Genomic DNA, 24,087 nt, shown 5'->3' with positions numbered 1-24,087 from the left:
TTGGAAAAATTTGAATAAAGACGATTTTTTTTGCTATAACAGTCCGGCTTGTGGACTGCTTTTTGGGATTGTTTTGCTTTTATAATATTTTATTAAACCCTAGAGACTTTTTTTTCTCTGGTTTTTGGGCAAATTTTCTCTTGTGAATCGTCTGTCGGAACTAGCCTACAGGATAATCACTATTCTGTCTGGCGTCAGTTGGTATCAGAGCTTCAACATCTTCTTGGGAAATTTCATTAGTTTCAATGGCTGGAGGTCGTGGTCGTCGTGAACAGGTTCCGAATGAGGAAGCCCAATGCCGTGATCGTAGCGTTCAGGATGTGATGATTGCGGATTTGCAGAGGCAAGTCGCAGAATTAACCCAGCGCCTGGCGGCGCAGGATTTCGAGGATCGTGAGGCCTCTGATCACGATACCAATTCCACTTTCGAAAACCCATATCACAATCGCGCAGGATTCCGGGGCGCAGGATTCCGGGAGCACCGTGGTCGGGAGGAGCGTCATGGAGACCTCGGTTTTCGGGTCGATCTCCCTGAGTTTTCTGGTACATTACAGGCCGAGGGATTCGTGGATTGGATTAATGAAGTGGAGCGTATTTTTGAATATAAGGAAGTCCCCGATCGTGTGAAAGTGAAACTGATCGCCATCAAACTCAAGGGCAGAGCATCTGCGTGGTGGGAACAGTTACTACGTTCACGAGAAAGACAGGGCAAAGCCAAGATCACTGATTGGGAGAAGATGAAAAAGAAGATGAAGGGCCACTTCCTTCCCTTCGGCTACACGCAAACCTTATTTCAGCGACTTCATGCGTTGAGGCAGGGCGCGCGATCAGTCGATGATTACACGGAGGAGTTTTACCAATTGGTCGCCCGGAACGATTTATCTGAGACGGAGGAGCAGATGGTGGCGCGATATTTGGGGGGTTTACGCCAGCCCTTGCAAGATGTCCTCAGCCTTCATTCATTGTGGAGTGTTTCGGAAGCATACCAGCGTGCACTTGCTGTTGAAAAACAGCAAAACAGGAGACCAGTGATCAGGAGCGATCACAATAGTCGACCAATCGACCAGCTCACCGTCGGTGTATTTGACAACAGCCAGCTTGGAGAAAAGGGTTCTAATGGAAACAAGGACATGAAGATCGGGAAAGTTAGGATTCGTATCTCCACATTGGAAGCAGGTCACGTGTACACGCATTCTTATCCTTTGTTGGTTCTTCATCCTACTGGAATTAAGAAGATGGGAGAGTTGCATTTAGCAATACGGTTTACATGTACATCTTTTGTAAACCTGTTGTACCAATATTCTAAAGCACTATTACCCAAAATGCACTACGTAAGGCCATTCAGTGTGATGCAGCTTGACATGCTCCGCCACCAAGCTGTCAATATAATGGCAGCACGTTTAGGCCGAGCAGAGCCTCCACTTCGGAAGGAGGTAATTGAGTGTATGTCCGATGTTGTTAGGTATGGCTCATAAATATACCAGTAAAGAGGGCAGGAGATGGAGCGGAGTGAGCGAACATCAACTGTCCTTACAAAGAAAGTCTCGTTGTGGGGTTACAAATTATGTGGGTTGGGGGTGCGGGGGCGTAGCCCCCGCGGTTTGGTACAGGGTTGATTTTGTAATTATGTACCAGGGTTTTCTATTATAAATAGAGATATAACCTAGACCTAAAATATCATTGAATAAAACTTCTAGCGCCGCCTAGGCACTGAGGACGTAAGCACATTGCCGAACCTCGTAAAATTCTCGTGTTCTTTTGTTTTTCTTTACCTGTTTTCGTCAACAATTGGTATCAGATGTCAGGAGCAAAATTTGAAGTCGCGAAATTCGATGGTCAGGGTAACTTCGGATTATGGCAAACGAGGGTGAAGGATCTATTGGCCCAGCAAGGGATCTTGAAGGCTTTGCGACCTTCAAAGCCGGCGTCGATGGATGAGGAAGATTGGGAAGAATTGCAACAGCGAGCGGCAGGAACCATACAATTATGTTTGGCAGACGAGGTCATGTATCATGTCATGCATCTATCGTCTCCAGACGAAATTTGGAGGAAGTTGGAAAGTCAGTTTATGTCCAAATCCTTAACGAAAAAACTGTATCTGAAGCAGCGGGTGTATGGGCTGAAGATGCAGGACGATCACGATTTGGCGCAACACGTGAATGTCTTCAATCAAATCGTTTCTGATCTGGCTCGGCTTGATGTGAAAATTGAGGATGAAGACAGAGCGATGATTCTGTTGTGTTCGTTGCCTCCCTCTTACGAACACATGGTGACTACTCTTACATATGGGAAAGAGACTATCAACGTTGAGGAGATTACTGCAGCCTTGTTGGCTCACAACCAGCGGAAGCAGAATGCAGGGGAAAGCTCTCAAGCCGATAGCTTATATGTCAAGGGTAATCGAGATCGTGGACGGAAGCCAGAGAAGGCAGGGTCCGGGAAGCAGAATTCCAGATCCAAATCCAGGGATAAAAAGACGATTCACTGTTACAAGTGCAAGGAGGTTGGACATATGAAGCGAGACTGTCCGAAGTTGAAAAAGCATACTGATGAGAAGCGTGATGGCTCATCCAAGTCTGTGAACGTGATCGAGGATGATAATTCTGATTGCAGTGAGGGTGATATGCTTTCTATTTCAACGACACAATTGACGGATGCTTGGATTCTTGATTCTGGATGTTCTTATCACATCACGTCAAATAGGGAATGTTTTTCGACATACAGATTGGTTAATTCTGGTTCTGTTTATTTGGGTGATGATCGATGTTGCAATATTGTTGGTATTGGCGATGTCAGAATTAAGATGCACGATGGCTCCGTTCGGACGTTGAGTGGTGTTCGACATATCCCAGACTTGAAGAAGAATTTGATTTCCTTGGGCACTTTGCACAAGAATGGTTTTATCCCTAAGGCTGACGAGGATAGGGAAACCATTCGGATTGTTAAAGGAGCATTGACTGTGATGAAAGGCAAGATGACTGCAGGGAATATCTACAGATTGTTAGGGAGTACCGTTACAAGTGGAGTTCACTCTGTTGAGTCCTGTGATGATACGACAAAATTGTGGCATATGCGCCTTGCTCATCTTAGTGAACGTGGTATGGCAGAATTACACAAGAGAAACTTGTTGCATGGTGTCAAAAGCTGTAAGCTCGATTTTTGCAAGTATTGTGTTCTTGGTAAACAGACTAAAGTCCGTTTTAAGACTGCGAAGCACACAACTCAAGGGATTCTTGATTATGTGCATTCTGATGTATGGGGGCCTTCCACGACATCGTCTTTGGGTGGATCTAGGTACTATGTTACTTTTATTGATGATTTTTTACGGAAAGTTTGGGTGTATTTTTTGAAACAGAAATCTCAAGTTTTTGAGAAGTTCAAGCTGTGGAAAGCTGAGGTAGAAAACCAAACAGGACGAAAAATCAAGTGTTTGCGGTCTGACAATGGTACGGAGTACACAGATTCACAGTTCCTACAATTCTGTAAGGAGCATGGGATTCAGAGGCATTTTACAGTGCGCAAGATACCACAACAGAATGGTGTTGCGGAACGAATGAATAGGTCATTGAATGAAAGAGCCAGATGTTTGCGGTTGAATACGGGGCTTCCCAAACACTTCTGGGCTGAGGTTGTTAACATGGCGTGCTACCTTATCAACAGATCACCAAGGGCATCGCTGGCTAGGAAAGTTGCAGAAGAGGTATGGACTGGTCATGATGTTAGTTTTGATAACTTACGGATTTTTGGTTGTCCTGCTTATGTGCATGCACCTGCTGATGAGAGATCCAAACTTGATGCAAAATCGAAGGAGTGCATTTTTCTGGGTTACAAGAAAGGTGTCAAAGGATTCAAGTTCTGGGATCTAGTTGCGAAGAAAGTTGTGATTAGTAGAGATGTCGTTTTTGATGAACAGTCCATGTTACAGCAGAAGCAAGACACGACAGTGGTGGATTTCGAGCAGTTTCCAGTTGAGAAACCAGAAACTTCTTAACCGACTTCTGGTGGTTCCACTACTAATGATTTGCAGGATTATAGTCTCTCCAGAGACAGGGTGAGACGGACGAATATAAAGCCTCCGAACAGATTGGGTTTTGAAGACTTGGTATCTTTTGCACTTATTGTTAGCAGTGATGATCCGGTTACTTTTCATGATGCCGTTACTAGTCAGGAAAACGACAAGTGGATGGCAGCCATGGTTAAGGAGATGGAGTCTTTGAATCACAATCGCACATGGGAGTTAGTTCCCCTTCCTGAGGGTAAGAAGCCGATTGGTTGCAAATGGGTGTATAAGAAGAAACCAGCAGTAACAGAAAAAGAGGGGGAGAAGTTCAAGGCTCGTTTGGTAGCGAAGGGTTTTTCACAGCAGAAAGGAGTTGATTATGATGAAATCTTTTCTCCTGTGGTCAGGCACACTTCAATCTGAGCAGTACTTGCATTGGTGGCTAGTTGGGATTTGTATTTAGAGCAGATGGATGTTAAAACTGCTTTTTTGCATGGTGATTTAGAGGAGCAGGTCTACATGCGGCAACCTGAAGGTTTCACTCAACCTAGAAACGAGCATTTAGTTTGCAGATTGAAGAAATCTTTGTACGGGTTGAAACAGTCTCCGAGACAGTGATATAAACGGTTTGACTCCTATATGATCAAGATTGGCTACAACCGATGTGAGTATGATTGTTGTGTCTATGTTAAGAGCCTTGATGATGGTTCTTTTATTTTTCTATTACTGTATGTTGATGATATGTTGATTGCTGCGAAGAACATGGATGATGTTATCAATTTGAAAACTTTATTGAGTCAGGAATTTGATATAAAAGATTTAGGTGCTGCAAAGAAAATTCTTGGAATGGAAATTTGCAGGGACAGAGACTCAAGGAAACTACGGCTATCTCAACGGGGTTATGTTGAGAAAATGCTAGAAAGGTTTGCGATGAGCAGCGCGAAACCAGTTAGCACTCCATTGGTGAATCACTTTAAGCTCTCATCAGAACAGTGCCCTAAGACAGATAAGGAAGCTGAAGATATGGCAAAGGTTCCGTATTCTAATACTGTTGGCTGCTTGATGTATGCGATGGTATGTACTCGTCCTGATTTAGCTCATGCTGTTAATCAAGTTTGTAAATACATGTCTAAACCTGGTAAGCAACATTGGGAAGTAGTCAAGTGGATCTTTCGGTACTTAAAGGGTACTGTGGGACATGAAATTGTTTTTGGGAGTCAGCGGGATAATCCTTTGGTTGTAGGATATATGGATTCAGACTATGCAGGTGACTTGGATAATAGAAGATCTACGACAGGGTATGTCTTTACTCTTGGTGGAGGGCCTATTTGTTGGAAGTCTATTGTTCAATCTGTTGTGGCTCTATCTACAACTGAAGCTGAGTACATGGCAGCGGCTGAAGCTACAAAAGAAGCTTTATGGCTTACTGGTTTAGTGAAGGAGTTGGGTGTTCAACAAGGTGGAGTTCAGTTGCTTTGTGATAATCAAAGTGCTATTCACTTGGCTAAGAATCAGGTGTATCGTGCTAAAACTAAACATATTGATGTAAGGTTCCACAAGATCAGAGAGTTGGTTGCATCTGGAGAGGTTTTGTTTCAGAAGGTACATACTGATGAGAATGCCGCTGATATGTTCACCAGGCCAGTTACGACAGACAAGTTCAAGCATTGCTTGGACTTGTTGAATGTTTCGAGTTGTTAAAGAAGCAAGGTAACCCAACCCATATTGAAGTTTCCAAGGGGCATGATATTTGCCAAGGTGGAGATTTGTTACGTATGGCTCATAAATATACCAGTAAAGAGGACAGAAGATGGAGCGGAGTGAGCGAAGCGAACATCAACTCTCCTTACAAAGAAAGTCTCGTTGTGGGGTTACGAATTATGTGGGTTGGGGGTGCGGGGGCGTAGCCCCGCGGTACGGTACAGGGTTGATTTTGTAATTATGTACCAGTGTTTTCTATTATAAATAGAGATGTAACCTAGACCTAAAATATCATTGAATAAAACTTCTAGCGCCGCCTAGGCACCGAAGACGTAAGCACATTGCCGAACCTCGTAAAATTCTCGTGTTCTTTTATTTTTCTTTACCCGTTTTCGTCAACAGATGTGGACTCGTACCTTTGGAGCATGCGTAAAAGCAAAGCAAATTTCTTCCGACTAATGACAATATTCTCCGTATTGTTTGCTGTCGGGAAGTGGTTTGGAGATATCTGCATGTGGAAGAATCCCATCACAACAATTCTGGTTCATGTGCTCTTTCTAATGCTTGCTTGCCTCCCCGAACTGATATTGCCTACAGTTTTTCTTTACATGTTTATGATAGGGGTGTGGAACTACCGGTATCGGCCAAGGTATCCTCCTCACATGAACACAAAGATTTCCCAAGCTGAAGCAGTGCACCCTGATGAGCTTGACGAGGAATTCGATACTTTTCCAACAAGCAAGAGTCCAGAGCTGGTCAAAATGAGGTATGACCGGTTGAGGAGTGTGGCCGGTAGAATTCAGACTGTGATAGGCGATATTGCAACGCAGGGGGAGCGATTTCAAGCACTGCTAAGCTGGTGAGACCCTCGTGCTACTGCCATCTTTATTACATTCTGCCTCGTACCTGCCATTGTGTTGTTCGTGACATCATTTCAGGTGATAGCAACCTTGGCAGGGTTCTATGCGATGAGACACCCGAGATTTCACTACCGATTGCCACCGGTGCCGATTAACTTCTTCCGCCGGCTTGATGCTATTTTCATCTTATTAATTTTCTTTCAAAGATTTACCTTATTTTTATTTCTTTTTCATCATCTTTCAAATCTTGTTTTCTTTTTCTTTTGATTTCATCACCCCTGTCTTCTTTATTTTTTCTTTTCAAATAAGATCAGAACAATTCAACATTGGAAGCTTCTTAGTCCCTGCGAATCGACCCATCTTCTCTCTTTACTATATTTTATTTTATTTATTTTATTTGAGAATAAGGAATATTTATTTAACAATTATGATGCTTTTCAAATTGTTTTCGTTGCCAGAGACTTCAGTAAAGTTACTAATATAATTTTTTTTGATTTATTACTAGGAGATTTATAATGGATTTAGCATATTAAGAACCTGAGATCAAAGCACTTTCTAAGAACATACGTGGAAAGACATTTCAGGAAATGAGACAACAATGACGACAACAACAACCATAACTAGATATGGAAGTTATCTTTGATGCCAAAACACAATTCGCATAAGAAGGACAAGTTCCAGTGGCTGATAAAAAATCCAAGAACTAACTGCGACACCTATCGTACAATAGTCGATATGCATCGCATTTCCGAATGGAAAAAATCCATTCAAACTTAAGATGAGACTAATCTATCTTATATCGACCTTTCATGGTTTGCCAAATAAAAACCCGTACAAGCATCTCACAAAATTTCACATGGTTTACTCAACCATGAAACCACAGGGAGTACTTTAGGATCAGATTAAACTTTGCATTTCCCTTTTTTATTAGTCAATTTGGATAAGAATTGGTTATTTTATTTATCGCCTATTTTCCTTACTATATGGACTAATATGACTCAATCGTTTCTTGATAGGTTTTTTCCTGTGGTGAAAGTGAGTGAATTAAAGAAAAAAATCTTAGGAGTTCATCAAAAAGACAATGAGTCATTATATGACTATTGAGAATGATTTACAATCTTTGCGCCTGGGTTTAAAAAAGTGCACATCAGGCGTGCATGATGCGTGATGCAGCCGTTGCGATGGTCAAAGCGCATCTGGAAGCCTAATGCGGTAGGGGATACATAATGCGGTCTGATGCGATTATGATTTGGTGTGAGCTAAAGATTAGCATCAACAAATACAGATAAAACCCTGACCTGGTTCGAGTTGGTGTGAGTTGGAACACCACTAAGTTAAGTCGAGTTGAATATTTCATTGTTAAAAAACAGATCTTTGAAGGTGAAAAAGCAAATCTTTCATGGAAATTCCAAAAAAGGAACATATTTTGACATTTGGGTTGTGAAGATAGCTCACTCTAGAAAACCAAAATAGGGTTCGAAGTGCCTCAAGGAAAAGGAAAGTTCTGAGAGATACAATGGGGTTTCTTGATAGAGAAAACATGTCCTTTTTTTATTGAGAAAGAGAAGATCCAAAGATTGTGCTTTGTCATAGATGATTGGTCAGGGATGATATGCTTTCCTGGAGGTAGAAGAAAATGGAAATGTTCAGGGGTAGAATAGGAATACCGAACAAAGTTGGCTGCGAATATTGAAAATGGTGAAGCATAAGAGACGAATATTACATCGGTTGATGATATGATTCGCTTCGAGATTTACAAAAATATCCTTTTATGTTCTTGTTGTGTTCGTATTGGTACAAATATCTGTATAATATTAAGGGTAAACTACACGTTTAGTAATTAACTATAAGTTTTGGTCTATTTTAGTACTTAAATTTTTAATTTTTTTAAAATCATATCTAGAGTTTAGTTTTTATTTCATTTAATACTCCGTTTAAAATTTAACGTTAAATTTTGAAATTCTTTTTGAAAGTTTAAGTATTAAAACGTCCAAAACTAATAGTTTAGGTACTAAATGTGTTAAATTTTTAAAGGCATAATACTAAAATGAAACAAATATTTTAGGTTCTAAATATGTAATTTACCCTAATATTAATATATTTTTTAATTTTTTCTTTTAATTTATTTTTTAATGACCACTACAATATTAAAAACTTTGCTTGAACATTTTATCACATCAGCAAGATACATTATACTAAATATGTCTTTTGAAAAATACAACTCGAATAATATATCTTTATTTCATGTATAAAAATATTTTTTTCTAAATATTATTTTAACTGTTATTTTCTAAAAAATTAAAAAAATTACATAATTTACCCTTATATTTTATATATATTGATGGGATTTTGACCACTATTTAAACAAAATACAAAATGAATTAGAGTTGATTTGTCTTTTGGTTGTTTTGATTTTCCTACGCGTACTTGTCTATTATGTTATTCAACATTTATGAAGTACTATTAAACTACTTTTGGTATTAATTGAAGTATATTTGATATATAAGTATTTACAAGGTATAAAATTAGTTCAAAATATTTTTTTGGTGAAAATTGGCGCATCAGGTTCGTGATGCGCTCAGCTCCCGGGACACTAAACGCATCAGAGCGCATCCCGCATTTTACAACCAAGCTCTACGCTAGCTGTCCATAGCACGGTTTAACCTAATAGACTCTTCTCCAGTATTTCTATAAAGGCTTGCTTCATATAGAGATGAAGATGATTGACGCAGTGAGTAAGGATCTCTTGTTAACATGACTCTTGCTACGGCTAGAAATCTAATTTTAGCTATGGTCACAAATTCTCAGATTTTTTGCCTACTCAGTGAACTCACTCAACGAGTTAACGAGATAAATACTCACTCCTTAGAAGACAAAATTGATAAATTAACTAATATGGTTTAATATCTTATTGAAGGTAAAACGTGACCAACTAGATTATGTGGAATTTGCATGATGTCAGATCATCTTATGGACTATTGTATGAAGTTTCAAGAAGATACTATAGCCCACGTGGATGTTGAAGGAAATTTTTTGAGACCTCTCCAAAGGCCATATAACCCTCATGCCAACACCTATAATCCGGGGTGGAGAGATCATCCGAATTTCAATTATAGACCAAATTCCAAACTAAATCAATCCTATAAAATGAGATCACCTCTTCAGTAATATCAACCACAAAAATCATCATTAGAGTCGATTATTGAACATTTGGTGATATCCTAGGAGAAATTTAAGAATAGGACTGAAGCTCACTTTCAAGAGATTGACAAGGAAAAGAGCAAACTAGCACAAGTTGTGAGTCGATTGGAGGCCCAGGGGAAGCTGCCATCGTAGACTAAGCTAAATCTGAGGGAAAACGTTAGTTCCATCACCCTTTGAAGTGGCACTGTTGTCGAAATTGATATAGATAAGGTAGGCGCAAAGTCCTAGAAGAAGAAGAAAGAACCAAAAACTCATATAGAAACCCCTACTCGATCGCCTTATACCGTTCCACCTCCATTTTTGGCAAGATTGGTTAAACGTCACAAACAAGTCAAGGAGAAGGAGATACTTGATGTTTTTCGAAAGGTTGAGATAAACATACCCCTCCTTGATGTTATAAAAAAAGTTCCATGGTATGCCAAATTTTTGAAGGATCTTTGCACGAAAAAAGAAAGCTTACCTAGAACGAAAAGGTAAACTTATGTGAAAACATTTATATTGTCATTCAACATAAAATTTCACCTAAGTACAAGGACCAAGGTATGTTTGCTATTCCTTATAAAATTGGCAAGGTAGGTATAAAATAACACATGTGTGATTTGTGATCATCTATAAATGTTATGCCTCTTTTGATTTATACTAAGTGTTGAGCCTTTGAAGGAAACAAGTGTGACGATATAGCTCGCCAATAGGTCTATGGTGTATCTCGAAGGAGTTCTTGAAAATCTATTTGTAAAGGTAAAAGATTTGATTTTTATGGTGGATTTTTACGTCAATAACATGAAATATGACCATTCCAATAAATCTTCTAAAATTCTACTCATAAGACCATTTCTAAGCATGGTTCAATCTAAAATCGACGTTAGAAACATAACTCTTACCATGTAGTTTGATGATGAAGTAGTAAAATTCGACGTTTACAAAGAAATGAAGCATCCTAACTCTATGGCTAATGTTAGCTTTGTCGATACAATTGAGTCTTCTGTGGATGAATATGTTGAACATAATTTTTTGATGAGTTGTACAGGAATGTTAGAACTGATAAGGCAACAAAAGTGAATGTCGCTTATAGTGTGGACTTACGATAATCTAGCAAAGAGCTAAGTAAACATTTAAATTTGATTCCTTCTTAATCTAAATTTTTTCTATCTATTTTGCAGGCATCAAAGTTGGAATTAAAATCACTTTCGGAACATTTAAAGAACATATTTTTGGGTAAGGAGATAATTTATCTATTTTGAAAAAACTTCTAAAGGTGAAAAAGATCCGAAGAAAAGCCTATGAGAATGATAGAATCTAGAAGGATAAGAGGAACAAATTCTATGATCACAAAATTTCTCATAAGGAATTTCTTAATTGGAAAAAGCGTATGAAATGAAAATGTCTCTTGCGGAACTTATAGTCTGAATCAAGTCGTCGAGCTCAGAACTTTAATAGGAGATAACCTACTTTATTTTTTTGTTTATTAGATTTATTTTGATTTTAATTTATTTATTTTTATTTAGTATTTATTATTTTTTTTCTTGAATTTTCAGGTACCTAATATTTTTGATCAAACTTAAATGGAGTCAGATCGTGTATTTTCATTCGAGTAGTGTGTATGTTTTGTCTATAAGGATAGCAGGACGCGCGGTCAGCAAATAAACAAACTCCCATTTATCATACACACCGTTTCATTAAACGATGCGCAATAGAAAACCCCACTCTAGGCCGGCACAGGTTAGCATTACACAAATATTTTCTGCCGCCCACACTTTTATACATTTTTTCCTACGATTCAAACACCTTGCTAACCTTTTTGGCCGACCAATCAACACTATGGGACCCGTACTTATTTTCAATCCTTTTCTAACTCAAACTCTTATCCATTATTTTTTCCTCCCACTTGACCTAATTCAAACTCCCCAACTTTTCATTCTTTTCTTCTGCTCGGCTCACCCTATTTCCTTCTTTTTTATTTTGTTTTCACCCAAACTGGCTTCATCCTTCCACTCCCGCTGCCCATTGTTCAACCTCAATATCGGTCCGACTTGTACCGATTCTACATCGCTCGCACCGTCGCTTCTACTCTCAAACATCACCATGGTCAGAGCACGCACCAGGGGAATGGTGATTCTTTACCATCGGTTATCCACAGCCGTCGTTGATTTACTGCTTTGGTGTTCGTAGAGGTTCCAAGCGACTCCAATCCAACACCAATACCCCTTTTCACCGTGGTGGGCATTTGCAATAAGCAGTTGTCCCTCCACCAATCGAACCCAAGCTATTTAACATTTCGTTTTCTACCTTGACCGCTGCTTCCCCTTTGGTTGAACGTTGACATTCTTCTTCATGACCGCTGTTATTGAATATATATATGTAGTGGGTGTGTATGATTAAGATAGGATTTCTCCTTCCTATATAATAGGAAATATATCACAGACCACTTGATTGAGTGAGACTAGAAACTCATGGCCATGCTCGAATAAGTTGATATGAGATATCACAAACTATTCTTTAATTAAAGTCTACTCTAGATATGAAGAAACAATAGATGTGCTATACAAGTGTGACTATTCCAAGACTTGTGCCTATTCTAGATATAAAGGACATAAGGATGTAAAACATAAAAGAGTTAATCACCAAGATGATATGTCGAATCATATTTTCTTGTAACTTAGGTGACAATGATATATTGCTAGATGTTACTCATTGTATGTAATTTTAGAATTGTTCTAATAATTACTACTAACGTTATAAGAACCTACAGGGTCACACCCTAGGATTGAAATGAGCAAAGATGTACAATTTGTTGTACGTTACTAAAATATATCTAAAGTTAAGATATGTATATTTGATATACATATGAATTTAATTATCCAATATATTAAGTAAGCATTAAAAGAATGTAATTTATATTACAACTCTTTTAATTGATATATATATATAATTCGGAATAATTAAATAAATGTTTTAAGTAAACATTAAAGATTATAATTCTGATTATAAGTCTTTAATGTATATTTAAGTTGAATTAATAAATAATATTTTATTTATTAATTCAAAACAACTTTAAAACCCCTAAGATGTTAGGGTAATGGATATAAAAGGGTGTGTTAGGTCTAGCAACCGTTTTTGCAACACACACACAAACCGTTCAGCCGTTTTCTCTCAAAATAGTTTTGGGGAAAACAAATATTGCTCTCAATCGGGTGAACTGAGTAGAGGCCGAGACGTGATTTCATAGAGGCTTTCGATTCGAATCGATCTACACCACCAGTATTCACTACCGTTCTTGCTGTTTTCAAGGAACCCGCTGTAAGTATTCCCATAACTTCCTCGCGATTTTGGTTTTTCGTACTTGGATCGCTGGTGAGACCGTCGAATTTTGTTTCCGCTGCGCCATGGGGTGCGACGACGGTCCTAACAGTGGCATCAGAGCCACTTGTACGATATGAAATTGGATTAAATTTTTGGTTGATGCGATATGTATGAGATGCATGTTCTAGTTTTATCGATTTCGGTAAATATGCTGATATCATTGATCAAATCAATAACCACAACGATTAATATGTTAATTTGTTAATATGTTTTTCAATCGATTTGTTGTTGGATGATCTGTGGGAGTGAGATAGCAGATCGCGTTTGGCAGTGAAACAATGGTATTTGATATGCATGGTTATAGCCCTTGTTCAATTTACAATGGTTTATTTTGAAATACGGTCTGCGAGCCGTGCCTTTCTATATCTATGTTCTATTTCTCTTCTCATCTTACTCCCTCGTATGTAAAATGAGTTTCTTTTAAAGTTCTAAACCTATGAAGATTCACAAGGAGCAGAAGAATGGCGAGAAGATGCCTAGAGGGCAGTCTTAGGCTTTAAGGTTCGTGGTTCTCCCATTGGCTTGGGATGGGCCACCTTAGTCATTATTTTGGGCTATAACCATTGCATCTTATTTATTGATATATTTGTTATGTATGCAATGCATCAAATGATAAAATAAGAATAAATATTGATGAGATCAATAAGGGCCTAATATTAAAACGAATAATGATGAGATAATTACGCAAATCCCTCTTTATAATCTAAGTTAACTTAACAGTCCAATATATACCCTCGTTAAGGCTTTAATCGATATTGTGTGGGCTTTGCCAAAGCATTGGCATATAAATCTATCTTGGTTAAATGCAAAGAATAAGCAAGTGATATTCACTGGTTGAAATATTGGTAATAACTTAGCTAGGTTATTCTAATAGGATTAGAAACCTATAGGTTAAATATCTGGATAAGTCATGAGATAACTTGAACAAAAGTTGTTCACCAAAATGAGGAGTTACATAAGATGTAACTAGTAAAGTGTAACTTACCTAAATAATCATTATCCTAAAAGAAAAGCCAAAGCTGATTTAGGAAATTGATGTATTATGGATCCTCACCCACTAGAAAAATTTTCGTTGAATCTTTCCGAAATTAAAACAAAGAGGATTTTTAATTTTGAATAAAATAGTGGGAGTAATTTGTAAATAAAGTCCTATTTATAAATTTTAATTCGGTAAATTCACTTACTTTAATATTTCAATTGTTGTAGATTTAATACTGCGATCACTCCTTGAGAAGGATAAACTTAATGGAATAAACTTCCTTGACTGGTTTTATAATTTGATAATTGTTCTCAAACAGGAAATGAAGGAATATGTCATTGAGGAACCTGTTCTTGATGAACCGGCAACTAATGCTTCAAAAGCTGACAAAGTCAAATTCAAGAAACATATGGATGATATGTTAGATGTTGGATGTCTAATGCTTGCTACCATGACTCCTGAGCTTCAGAAGCAACATGAGGACATGGTTGCATATGAGATGATTCAAAATCTCAAAGAAATATATGAAGGACAAGCACGTCAAGAGAGATATGAGACCTCTAAAGCTCTATTTCAATGCAAACTGGCAGAGGGAACTCCTGTAGGAGCTCATGTCAGCAAGATGATAGGCTACATCCAAACGTTGGAAAAACTGGGATTTCCTCTTAAAGATGAATTGTCTACCGATGTTATCCTGCAATCGTTGCCAGATAGTTTTAGCCAATTTGTCCTTAATTTCAACATGAATGAAATTAACAAGACTTTGCCACAGTTACTTGGCATGTTACGAACTGCTGAAAGTAATATGAAAAAGGTTGGACCTAAGCCCATTCTAATGGTTCACAAGGACAAAGGAAAGGGAAAGAAAAAGGTAGTGACAAAGTCTAAGGGAAATGGTAAGACCAAGCCAAAAGGGAAAAATGCATTGAAACCCAAAGAAGGAGTTAGCAAAGAAGGAAAATGTTTCCATTACGATAAGATCGAACATTGGAAGAGAAACTGCCCTATTTACCTTGAAGAGGTCATGAAGGCAAAAGCAAACAGAATGTTTGTTTCAGGTATTTATGTTATTGATGTTAATTTGTCAACATCTACTTCTTGGGTATTAGATACCAATTATGGTTCTCATATTTGTACTTCTGTACAGAGATTGCAAAAGAGAAGGAATCTGGCTAAAGGAGATGTGGACATACGAGTGGGAAATGGAGCAAGAGTTGCTACATTAGCTATAGGGACATGTTTTATCTTTGCCTAGTGGACTTGATTTAAATTTAGAGGATTGTTATTATGTTCCTAGTTTGACTAAGAACATTATTTCTATTTCTTGTCTGGACAAGATTGGTTTTGAGATTATTATTAAGAATAATTGTTGTTCTTTTTATCTCGATAGTGTTTTTTATGGTTCGACACAATTGGTTAATGATCTCTATATTTTGGATCAATAAAACACCATTTATAACATAAATACTAAGAGATCAAAAATAAATGACTCGAATCAAACTTATCTTTGACATTGTCGTTTAGGCCATATAAGTGAGAAACGCATATCAAAACTCCATAAAGATGGATTCTTAGATTCTTTTGTTTTCGAACCATATGATGTATGCAAATCTTGCTTGTTGGGAAAAATGACTAAAGCTCCTTTAATAGTAAAGGTGAGCAAGCAAGTGATCTATTGGGGTTAATACATAGTGATGTATGTGGACCAATGAATACAAAAGCCAGAGGTGGATTCCATTACTTCATTACTTTTACCGATGACTTCAGTCGGTATGGGTATATTTATCTTATGCGCCATAAATATGAAGCCCTTGAAAAGTTTAAGGAATTTAAAAATGAAGTAAAAAATCAATTAGGCAAGAGTATTAAGGCACTTAGATTAGATCGAGGTGTAGAATACTTAAGCATAGGGTTTGATGAACTCCTAAAAGAATATGAGATTGTCTCACAGCTTACACCACCTGGTACACCACAGTGGAATGGAGTTTCTGAAAGAAAGAATCGAATATTGTTAGACATGGTTCGATCGATGATGAGTCATAGTGATATTTTGACTTCTTTTTGGGGACATGCACTTGAAATAGCTACTTTCACACTAAATCGTGTTCCATCTAAATCGGTTCAAAAGACACCATACGAGATATGGACTGGGAAATGTCCTAGTATGTATTTTATGAAGATTTGGGGTTATGAAGCTTATATAAAACATTAGATGTTTACAAAGCTCGAACCTAAATCTCATACGTGTATATTTATTAGATATCCTAAAGAAACTAAGGGATATTATTTCTTTAACCCTAACAAGAACAAAGTGTTTGTTTCTCGAACATGAGTTTTTCTCGAAAGAGAATTTCTCTCAAAGAAAGGGAAGGGTAGAAATATTGAACTTGGAGAAGTTCAAGAGCAACAGATTAATGAGCCTAAAGTTGAGCATGTTTCACAAGTTGTTGAGGAGCATTCAACAGATTTAGAAACACAATCACTGCGTAGATCCACAAGAGAACATCGTGCACCTGAGAGATTTGGATTTCTCGTTACAACACATGGAAATGTTCTTCTTATGGATCAAAATGAGCCCATGACTTATCAAGAGGAAGTGTCTAGCCCAAACTCTTAGAAATGGCTTGAAACCATGAGATCTGAGATGGATTCCATGTCAGTAAACCAAGTATGGACTTTGGTTGAACCACCTCAAGGGGTCAAACCTACAGGGTGTAAATGGGTTTTCAAGAAGAAAACTGACATAGATGGTAATGTACAAACATACAAGGGGCGATTAGTCGCTACAAGTTTTCGAAAAGTTCATGGTGTAGACTATGACGAAACATTCTCCCCTATAGCTATGTTTAAGTACATCTGAATCTTGCTCGCAATATCTGCATTCCATGATTATGAAATATGGCAAATGGACATCAAAACCTCCTTTTTTAATGGAAAACTTAAAGAGGATGTGTATATGACACAACAAGAAGGTTTTGTGTTTCTAGGAAATATTGGAAAGGTTTCTAAGCTACAAAGGTCTATTTATGGACTAAAGCAAGCTTCTCGAAGCTGGTATCTTCGTTTCAATGATGCAATCAAAGAGTTTGGTTTTATCAGAAATGAAGATGAGCCTTGTGTTTATAAGAAGGCTAGTGGGAGCATTGTTTCTTTCCTAATCTTGTATGTAGGCGACATACTCATCATAGGAAATGATATATCTACTTTATAGTCTGTTAAGACTTGGTTAAGTAGTTGTTTTTCTATGAAAGAATTGGGTGAGTCAGCGTATATCTTAGGAGTTAAGATCTATAGAGATAGATCAAGATGACTTTTAGGTCTAAGTCAAAGTACATATATAGACAAAGTGCTGAAAACGTTTAGTATGGAAGAATCCAAGAAAGGATTTTTGCCTATGAGACATGGCATTTCTCTTTCGAAGGAAATGTGTCCTTCAACTCCACAAGAAAGAGAACGGATGAATAAGATTCCATATGCTTCGGCTATTGGTTATATTATGTATGCCATGATATGTACTCGACCAGATGTATCATATGCTTTAAGCATGATGAGTCGGTATCAAGTGAACCCTGGTGAAAATCATTGAGTTACGATTAAAAATATCCTTAAGTACTTAAGAAGAACTAAAGATAAATTTCTTGTCTATGGAGGGGATGAAGAGCTTTGTATAAAAGGTTATATTGATGCCAGCTTCCAAACTAACAAGGATGACTCACGATCGCAACCGGGTTTTGTGTTTTATCTTAATGGAAGTGCTGTGAGCTGGAAAGGTTCAAAGCAAGACACAGTAGCTGATTCTACAACAGAGGCTGAATACATTGCAACCAGTGAAGCAGCAAAAGAGGCTGTTTAGATCAAGAAATTTATAATGGAATTAGGGGTTGTTCCCAACATATCATATGCTATAGAACTCCGTTGTGACAATAATGGAGCCATTGCACAAGCAAAGGAACCCATATCTCATCAACGATCCAAACATATTCTTAGGCGCTTTCATCTCATTCGAGAGATCATTGATCGAGGAGATGTGGAAATATGTAGAGTACACATGGATGACAACATTGCTGATCCCTTGACGAAGCCTCTTACACAGCAGAGGCATGATCGTCACACTGAGTCACTCAATATTAGATATGTGAGTGATTGGTCTTAGTCCTAGTGGGAGATTGTTAGAGTATGCCCAAAGACCAATCATATGATGATTGTAATAATACTTTTATTTACCGATTTTATTGAATAAAGGCATTGCCGCTATTATTTTCAGTTATATATATGTGTTTAACATAAACTGAAAGATAATAAAGTCCATGTAATGACATAATTGTTATTATTAAAAGATCCCTAGTCAAGTACTATTATGGGCAGAATAATAATAATACACTTAAGACTAACATGTTATTGATTGATGACAATGAGTTGTCATTGACATAGAGATGTCAGAATTGATACATGATTATATTGTTAGAGAACAATGTATTGGATTGACCCACCATGAGCATATGTCTTGGATTATTATGTGACAATCATAACATTTCTCATGGTGATAACTATATGTATGATCCTCAGACTTGAGAACAATACTATCCCAACATACATTGTTGTATGTTTTGATGCAGTTAAACAAGCTCCGTAACTGGTTGCTCTATAAAGACTGGTATTGAATATATCTCAATATATGTAGTGGGTGTGTATGATTAAGATAAGATTTTTCCTTTCTACATAATAGGAAATATATCACAGGCCACTTGATTGAGTGAGACTAGAAACGTATGGCCATGCTCGAATAAGTTGATATGAGATATCACAAACTATTTGTTAATTAAAGTCTACTCTAGATATCAAGAAACAATAGATGGGCTTTACAAGTGTGACTATTCCAAGACTCGTGCCTATTCTAGATATAAAGGACATAAGGATGTAATACATAAAAGAGTTAATCACCAAGATGATACGTCGAATAATATTTTCTTGTAACTTAGGTGACAATGATATATTGCTAGATGTTACTCGTTGTATGTAATTTTAGAATTGTTCTAATAATTACTACTAATGTTACAATAACCTACAGGGTCACACCCTAGGATTGAAATGAGCAAAGTTGTACAATTTGTTGTACGTTACTAAAATATATCTAAAGTTAAGATATGTATATTGTTATACATATGAATTTAATTATCCTGAATATATTAAGTAAGTATTAAAAGAATTTAATTTATATTACAACTCTTTTAATTGATATATATATAATTCAGAATAATTAAATAAATGTTTTAAGTAAACATTAAAGATTGTAATTCTGATTATAAGTCTTTAATGTATATTTAAGTTGAATTAATTAAATAATTTTTTATTTATTAATTCAAAACAACTTTAAAAACCCTAAGATGTTAGGGTAATAGATATAAAAGGGTGTGTTAGGTCTAGCAGCCATTTTTGCAACACACACACAAACCCTTCAGTCGTTTTCTTGCAAAATAGTTTTGGGGAAAGTAAATATTGCTCTCAATCAGGTGAACTGAGTAGAGGCCGAGACGTGATTTCGTTGAGGCTTTTGATTCGAATCGATCTACACCACCAGTATTCACTACTGTTCTTGTTGTTTTCAGGAACCCGCTATAAGTATTCGCATCTCTTCCTCTCAATTTCGTTTTTTCATACTTGGATCGCTGGTGAGACCGTCGAGTTTTGTTTCCGTTGCGCCATGGGGTTCGCAGACGGTCTTAACAGATTTGCCATTTTAATAAAATATCAATTTTAATTAAAACGATAAACTTGTGGTATGTGTTACCAAAATTCGAGTTCAGGAGTTGGTTACGTGCCGGGAACGATTAACACCCCCAAAACGCCCTAAATCGATACCTAGTCAATTAATTAATTGTCTTTGCAATAAAATTTACAAGTTCGAGTATATTTTAATTTAATATCCCCTAAAATAGCGTTCTTTAATATTCTTGATGAAAGATAATAATATTTAATCATTTCATATCAAGAAGAATTTATCTCTCATACCTTGAAGCAATTGATTCTTACTCCAATCGAAATAAAGAAATATTAAAATTTTATTCTAAATATCACTATTAAGTTCAAAATAATAACACCCAAAATAATTTTAAGAGTGAAAATGATAATATCTAATTATTTCAAATTGAGAATAAATGACTTTTTGTGCATTAAAACAATCATTTATTATCCCAATTGAAATAAAGATATATTACTATTTTGTCTTAAAATTTAACAACGATTCGAGTGAAAACAATAATTTCCAATGATTTCCAATCGAGAATAAATGACTTCTCATACCTTAAAGCAACCATTTATCACTCAGACCGAAATAAAAAAGATATTACCATTCTCAATATAGATTCGAATGTTATTGTTTTGAAAATCTATCGGAAAACACATGCAAAAATAAAACAAATAAAAGCATAATAAACAAGTAATTAATTATTTACTTTACCAATATTTAATGAGAATAAGGATGTTCAATTATTTAAATATCTCAAGAAGATACCTTAGATTCGATCGAACAATCTTTTCTCGATAAATTTAATTAAAAGAACATTGTAATTTTCTTAATCTTCGAATTTTCAAAATGAAATCGATTTAATTAAAAGAACATTGTGACTTTACGAAAATATTAAAATGATAGAATATTACCCTTAGTCAATTTATTTTGATTCGAGTCAAGTGATGCTTAGGACTAAAATGAACTAATATGCAATCAACATGCAAAAATTAAAATAAAATAAAAGTAGGACTAAAACATAAATAATCAAACTATCATGCCAAAATTGAAATAAAATAAAATATACAAGTGACTAAAATAAACAATTTCCATACTAAATGTTAAAATTACAAGGAATAAAAAAACACGGGTTAAATTAAAATAAATTAAAATTTTATGGCCACAATAAAATAAATAAAAACATATATTCGGGTTTGAAGTACAAACATGCAAAAATACAGGGGTTATTTCGAAAATATTCCAAATTTTTACCCTAAATTTTACATATTCGAATGAATAAAAGTAAAATTACTAAATCGATCCCTAAATATTTTTTTAAAAAATTAAACAATCACTACACATGATTAAAATGTAAAAACACGCTAAACATACTGAGGCTAAACAAAAAATATCCCTAAAAATAAATATCATACATAAAATGGGTAAATTACAAAACAATCCCTACATGTGACAAATATGAAAAAACACGCTAAAAGTAGGGGACTAAACTGTGATTAAACCAAAATTTGTAAAGCATGAATATAAAAGGGTAAATTATGAAAAAGGTCTTCTCCGGTGACCTTTCTGTAAAAGCGCGCGTAAGTTTGGGGATCTAAGTTTAATTTCTCCCTAACTTATTCTATATATACCAACTAAATCCTCTTTTTATTTCATCTGAGTTTTCTAAAAAAACCTTCTTTTTTTCTCTCTCAACAAATTGGCCTACCCGCTACCGGCCATCTTAATCCTCGTCCGGCCGTCGACTGGTCGACGCTCCGATCACCGCACACGGTGGTTGAAAACCCAAACTCATAAAAAATGACCTCCGAATCTAGATCTACAACCGTAGACACCCCTCTTAGCCTAAAAACCACCCAAACGTCCCTAAGAACCCTGATAACACCCCTCGACTCCCTGGCTCCCTCGCGTTACGACCGCTGCTAAGACGAACCGGTGACTCTGGTAAACTACTCGACTTCCTAGGTTATGAGTTTGTTACATGCGAGATGGTTGCCTTGCTATTTTTCTTGTTTCAAAACTGTAAACATAAAAAAAATATATACCTTGCCAAAAGCTTTCTACTTTCTTTTCTTTTTATTGATTTCTTTCGAAAGGAGCCTCTCGCTCTGTTACAGATTTTCTCGGGGCTTTATAAGCCTCGATTTACATATTTTGTTTTCTTTTTTTTTTTTTGTTTTTCTACTGAAATGAAATGATTGCAAAATGGAAATGATTTTTTGATTTACGTGTTGATTTGGTATGTAGTTGTTTGGTGTGTTGATCCTAGATTTCTGATACTTACACGACCTTCGATTGGTGGTTATAGTGGTGGCTGGGGAGTGGGTGAAACGGTGACAACAACTTACTCGATCTAGATCGTTTCCAGATCCGACGGCTGAGATGAGGAGGTGACTGGAGCTAAGATGGAAAACCTTAATAGGGTTGGGCTTCAAAACGTATCTCAGGTTGGGTAGAACCGGGGTTGGATCTGTCTTTGGGCTCCTGGTTTTGGGTTATATAATTGGGTCAAGCTTGTTTTTTGGACTTAGACCTGCAGAAAAATGTAATAATAATAATAATAATAATAATAATAATAATAATAATAATAATTGTACGTAAAATTAAGTGTCGACAGCTGCCCCTCTTTGCTCATTCTTCTGTGAACAAGAATAGGGCAAAGAGGAAGAGACAATGCATTTTTTGTCCGGTCAATTTCATGGTTTGAAATATTGTAAGGGATATATTCCGCTGTCACTCAGGGAATATTAGATCTGGGGATGTTGATCCATTCCGCTGTCACTCAGAGAAGATTGAATCAGGGTAGACTTGTTCCGCTATCACTCAGGGAATATCAAATCTTGAAAGAGAGTGATATGTTACACTTCTTCTAGAGGGAATATCAGATCTAGGGATGTTGATCCATTCAGCTGTCACTTAGGGAAGATTGAATTGGGCAGTCTTGTTCCGCTGTTACTCAGGGAATAAAAAATCTTGGAAGAGAGGGATCTGTTCTGCTTTTTCTAGAGGAAATATCAGATCTGGGGATGTTGAGCCATTCCACTGTCACTCAAGGATGATTGAATCCAGACAGACTTATTCTGCTGTCACTCAGGGAATATCAAATCTTGGAAGAAAATGATCTATTCCGCTTTTTCTGAAGGGAATATCAGATATGAGGGAGTTGATCTATTCCTCTGTCACTCAGGGAATATTGAATCGGTGCAGACTTGTTCCACTGTCACTCATGGTATATCAAATCTTGGAAGAGAGGGATATGTTACGCTTCTTCTGGAGGGAATATCAGATCTGAGGATGTTATCCATTCCGTTATCACTCAGGAAAGATTGAATTGAGGCAGACTTGTTCCACTGTCACTCATGGAATATCAAATATGCAAATTAAACATTATAACTTGTTAGTAAATGTTTGAAAAATTGAAAAATCATACTTAAGATTTGGATTTCAAGATAATATTTGAAAATCAATTTTTTCTTGTGGAAACTTATCTTGCAGCCACTGAGTATGAGAGTTTGCCTCCCTAAACTCTACATCCCTAAATATGATTCGTTATATTTGAGGTTTGAATTCTATATTTCATTTGTTGGGATTTTGATATCATGAAACTTCTACTTTCATTGGAAGATATTTAAAAACCATATGTTTATGTGTGAAATACGAATGCAATGTAATGCATTTTCTTTTATGCAAATGATGTTCTCATGCATGCACAAATGTTGATTCAATTTTATATTGACTCCAAAGTGGAGAAACATGTCTTCTTTCCCTTGATCACACTTCTCTAGGGTTTACTCAGATATCGGTGTAGCAGCTTGTAATTTCTGAAGATCTGCCAAATCATCTTGTCTTTGTGTCTTCTTTACCTTTCATCTGGTAAGCTTTGCTCAAATTCATGGTCTACCTCTGACACTTCAAGTTGTGAGACTCATTCTCAATGTTTTCTTGGTCTGAAATTGGTTATCTCAACATGATATGGGTTCTTGGTAATGTAATACCCCAAAAATTTAGATAATGGGGAAAATGCAAATTTTGAAAGTTTGATGGTCAAAGTAGAAAATTTGGAAAAGTTTAAGGAATTAAGTAGTGATTTTACCAAAAATAATGTTATTCCATAATGAATTTATTTAGTTACCAAATTATAATTTGGTAAAGTTTGGTGACCAAAGTATAAACTTTGAAAAGTTATGGGACCAAAATGTAATTTTGGAAAATTACAAATGAGTCACGAAAATAAGAAAAT

At 36.4% G+C, this 24,087-nt stretch overlaps 1 pseudogene; it reads left to right on the top strand.

The window, feature by feature from the left end:
- Positions 1–1,115: 1,115 nt before the first annotated feature.
- Positions 1,116–24,087, top strand: part of LOC120199263 — a 30,158-nt pseudogene continuing 7,186 nt past the window's right edge.

The sequence above is a fragment of the Hibiscus syriacus genome, unplaced genomic scaffold (genome assembly GCF_006381635.1).
Source record: "Hibiscus syriacus cultivar Baekdansim isolate YM2019G1 unplaced genomic scaffold, ASM638163v2 tig00005406_pilon, whole genome shotgun sequence".
In the NCBI taxonomy this organism is placed as follows: domain Eukaryota; kingdom Viridiplantae; phylum Streptophyta; class Magnoliopsida; order Malvales; family Malvaceae; genus Hibiscus; species Hibiscus syriacus.
Note: the sequence above shows the minus strand (reverse complement) of the source record. Positions and strands in the feature narration are given on the sequence as shown.